We start from the raw sequence: 4,634 nt of genomic DNA, 5'->3' as shown, positions 1-4,634 counted from the left end.
TTATTGATAATATATTATGTTCTGAATATTGTGGATTTTATTATATGTTATTTTGGTTATTTTTGGTATAAAATCAATAAACCACAAGGCCGTATGCGGTTGTGATTTTAGCACAGATTTTATCACCCTTCCCGTGATAAAATCGGAGTAACGCACTGCCTTTAGTGATTTATTGCTTTAATATACTAAAAAAAACAATATGTTTTCTGACCATATTTTTGGATATTATCAGTGCTTACAGCATCTCTGACCAACCGTGTGTTTAATTAAAAAGAGAGAAAACAACTGTCCCATTTATCTGGATTTAGTGCCAAATATTGAATAAAATGCACAGTTTTTAATTAAATGTAGTGACCATCTTCACTCAAAAATATAAAATACTGGAATTAGTTCAAATATTATGCCATGTGGTTTGGTGCTACAATGTTACTTGACTGAGTAATACATACTTAATTCATGTGAATCGGCCGATTATGATCAAAGTATTAAAGTAGAAACCAAAAAACAGAGTTGATAAGCTTAGCCCTTGTGTGGTGTTGATGTGTTTGTTATTCGGTGGTCCGGTGGACCCACCGCATTACTGTTTTTTTTGTTTTTGTTTTACATCAATACAGCCACAACAATTTATGTAAAAGTACCAGATGTTTAAAATGTCACAAGTGGCCAGCGTAGGGTTCTCCTGTAGCAGCTGTAGCCAGTCAGCAGCCTGCCCATGTTGTCCACCCACACACACACATATACAAACACATACACACGCAGACACACACAGGCCATGTAGGAGGAGAACTGGGCGAAGGGACACAGCACCTCCACACGTTTACTCCCCGCGGGGTCAGCCCGACACCACATGTGTAATATAAATGTGTGGGGGGTGAACAGAGTGAAGACCCTAAAAATGGGTTATTTTATATGTTCTTCACAAAATGAGCCAAGACCAAGAATCTGAGGTTGAAATCATAATAAATCGAATAATTTTTTCTTTTGGTAAACATTGAAAATGGGTCCACAGACCTGAACACCACACAAGGGTTAAGTTAGATCTGCATAATGATGTTAAGTTGCTAATGTTCTACCTTGTACAGTAGTTGCACTTACAGCCAACAACCACTTGGCCAGTCTGTTGACTGTGGAGTATGAAAAAGATGGGCACACAATGGAAGGTAGGCCAGACCTTGAGCAAAACAAGTGAAGCAAAATGCAGACAGATAACGCGAGGAGCCACTGGAAAACTCAACAAGACTGCAGTAACACTTATTATTCCAGAGATATTTCGGAGGAGATTAGATACACGAGAACCCGCATAAGGAAGGCAAAAGTCAAAGCAAAATAGGTGAAATACACGTGTTTCGGTCCATCCTTCCACTGACGACTCAGCGCTATGGGTCTGAAAGGATGTGTAGCTCTTCAAGAAGAACCTCACTGAGAAAAGGTCACTGAATGTGCCCACGCTTTATTGTGGATAGTCCACTTTAGATGTTTTGTAGATACTTCATTTACTTTTAAGCTTCACTCAACTAAATGTCTACTTAACCCCAAGCCCAAACCTAAACCCAACCCTCACCCTGGTCCAAATCCTAACCCTAATCCCACCACTGTTTAGAGTTTCAACAATAGTTTGCTAGCAATTTGAACATCCTTAGGTGATCTATAAGGGACTATAGTGGACTGTCCGCGTAAAATCAGACCCTAGATGTGTTTGATTACTTCAGAAAATGCTAAACCAACTCCGAAGACTGACCTTTGGAGGTGAGCCTGCAGATTCTTTGAGAAACTGAAAGCAAGTCCCTTATAAATAAATGGAAGCTGTAATACAGGCAATCCTGAAAAATGCGATACTATAAGATTATTTGTAATTTCCTATTAAATATGTTTAATAAACCTACACCCAACCCTCACCCTGGTCCAAATCCTAGCCCTAACCCCACCACAGTGTAGAATCAACTGAGTTTCGATAGCCAGACAGTTTGTTGACAAATTTGAACATCTGTAGATAATCTATAGGAGACTACAGTGGACGATCCAGGTAAAGTCAAACCCTGGAAGGCTTTGATTACTTCAAAAAATGCTAAACCAACTCCTAAGACTGGACTTTGGAGGTGAGCCTGCAGATTCTTTGAGAAGCCGAAAGCAAGTCTCCTGAAAAGAATGCAAGCTGAAATAAAAGCAACACTGAAAAATGTGATACTATAGGCCAACTTGTACTGTACTCAAAGGACACTTTGACTGGACATCGTGTCAATGAAGGGTGCTCTCTAACATCCGTATAGGACCACATGTGGCATAGAAGTAGCAACACGTTAGCTATTTGCATATTATCTGACCACGTTCACTGTGGCACAGCTGTGAACCAATACCAAGACTAAACAGCTGTATTACTATATGATTATGAAACGACTGCTGGAACCGTCACTGACACTACAATCACACCTAACACAGACCGCCATCGGTGCCACATCATGTCATATGTGCTCCTGTCTTTTGCCGGCTTATCAAAAAGGCTATATTAATTACCGTGCATGTGTCATATGACAACTGAAAAGCCTTTGAAGATCCTTTTTTCTCCCACTGAGATCAGCACGCTTGCATCTTCACCGCAGCAAGATCAAGTGCACCGTCTCCATCCCAGACCTGCTTATGTGTCACCAAGCTGGAAGCTCATATGCACGAAGCGCACGCTCGCCTTCCGAATCTCAGCGCTCGACTCCCGGTGCTTAAAGTTCACGCGGCCGTTTCATCGCCCTTAAGTGCTGTGACCTTTCATGTTTCGCCGCAGCTCTAGATCATCTGTTATCGCATTCATTCAGGTTCAACAGGTTTAGCATTTGGTTATGTCGTTTAGCCTGAGTTAACGCTTCGCTCTGCACGTATGGCCCCACGGTTCCATCAGCGAAGGCAAGTCTGTCGACTGTTGTAGCCCATCCACCCCTTCGCCCGGACACTGTTCAGCCCCCGCCCCCCCCCCCCCCCCCCCCCCAAACCTCTGGAACCCACCACCATACACCTCCCAAAAAAAGGAAAGAAACACAAAATCATATTGCAAGAGACCGTTAACTTATTTACGCATGCATGCATGGCTTGCCAGATCTTGCAAAACCCACTTTTTTCCCCTTGCATTTTTCTCATTCTGTGGTTTTCCACTACAACATTGTTGCATCATGCTCATCTCCCCCCATTAACCAGGTTCCTGACCACTTTCTTCCCTGCTGCCACCAGCAGCTCACTTCAAATGACCCTTTTAAAAATGCATATCTGAATCGAGCCGCACTTCAGTGCAGCAAAATTGGTGACACTTGAAATCCATCAAGCCCGGGCGAGCGGTCTTGGGTTGAGCCTGGTGGGGAGCTGTCTCCAGCCTATCTGCAAAGATTTTTTATCTGCTTTCCGGACCAAACACTGCTCTCAACATCGAACCAGCCTGCTCAGATCGGTGCCCCAGTGTTGTCATGTACATCTAGCCCCAGCTTGCCACCTCTATGAGGCTGTAATAACGACTAGGAAACACTGCTGGACAAGATATGAGCTGAAATGTGGCGTCTACAAGAGAAACAGTTCATCTAGACACACAGCAGAACTGAGGAGGGAGGTGAACAAGTGGCTCCTGGTCAACTGGTGACCACAGCCTGGACCTTTGACGGGCATTTCCAAGCCATCTAAGATGATTTGCTTCATGCTTTCAAGCATTAAAGCGCAAAAAAAACGACTTTAATCCAGTCACAGCTACGTCCGCTTTGGAATTGTTCCGTTCCACCTTAAGTGGTGCAGCAGCTCCATTCTGGCGCCGAGGCTCCAGACTCGAACTGCTGCGGCATTTAAGGAGGAACGGAACAATTCCAACAAGACGCTGCCAACTTGAGCCTCGTCGACCACGGATTCCTCAAGTGGCATCCTCGAGGTATTTTCTGCGTCCTAAAGTTCACGTCCTTACCTCGCTCGACCACTTACGTCTTCCACCCCCTGGCCAGCGCTGTGTCCGAGATTGTCTTGTTTTGGACGCTTCCAGACGCGGATAGGAACCGGCGCAGCCCTTTAGAGCCCCGCTTCGGGCATCAAGGAAGCCTAAAATCCTCCCTCAGGTGGACAAATCCGTAAGTGGCCGCTTGGTTCATCCTCGCCATCGCCACGAAACCGAGCCGGTGCTGAAAGCCAGCTAGACGGACACGAGCGAACCGCCGTCGACGGCGAGCAGTTTCAGAGGAGAAAAAAAACTCTCTCACCCCAAACTCACTCCTCTCCCGGCACTCTGAAGTGGTTTGGTGGGGTGAGTTGGGGGGTGGGGGGGGGGACGCGCTTCCCCGCCAAAAGAAGCACCAAAATGACCAGCTCCTTCAAAACAGCCCCCCAAAAAAGGGTAAACGAGGCTTCACAGCATCCCCTTCTTCACAGAAACGAGCGCAGGTTTAATCCAGTGCGTCTTCCCTCCGCCTGCGTGCGCGAGCGAAGAAATGTTTTTTTTTTTTTTTTTTTCCTCAGCGCACGCGAAGAGGAGGAGGTGGAGGATGAGGAGGAGGATGAAGAAGAAGAGGAGGAGGAGGAGGAGGAGGAAAGGTGGTGGTGGGTGGGGGGGGGTTGGGGGAGAGCCTCAGCTTCAACAACTTCTCCGCGTCGCTCGAGCTCGGGGCTGTTTTGCCGGGGAA

At 45.8% G+C, this 4,634-nt stretch overlaps 1 protein-coding gene across 1 annotated transcript in view; it reads right to left on the bottom strand.

Moving 5' to 3' along the window:
* pcdh1a (protocadherin 1a) overlaps window positions 1-4,434 on the bottom strand; it is a 136,264-nt gene extending 131,830 nt beyond the window's left edge. Inside the window, exon 1 of the mRNA XM_017715176.2 lies at window positions 3,926-4,434. The gene's annotated coding sequence lies outside the window, so the exon portion shown is untranslated. The remainder of the gene's footprint in view (window positions 1-3,925) is intronic.
* Between the last annotated feature and the right edge of the window lie 200 nt (window positions 4,435-4,634).

This window comes from Pygocentrus nattereri, chromosome 18, assembly GCF_015220715.1.
Source record: "Pygocentrus nattereri isolate fPygNat1 chromosome 18, fPygNat1.pri, whole genome shotgun sequence".
Lineage (NCBI taxonomy): Eukaryota > Metazoa > Chordata > Actinopteri > Characiformes > Serrasalmidae > Pygocentrus > Pygocentrus nattereri.
The sequence above is the reverse complement of the archived record's forward strand: the minus strand, read 5'-3'. Positions and strand labels throughout refer to the sequence as shown.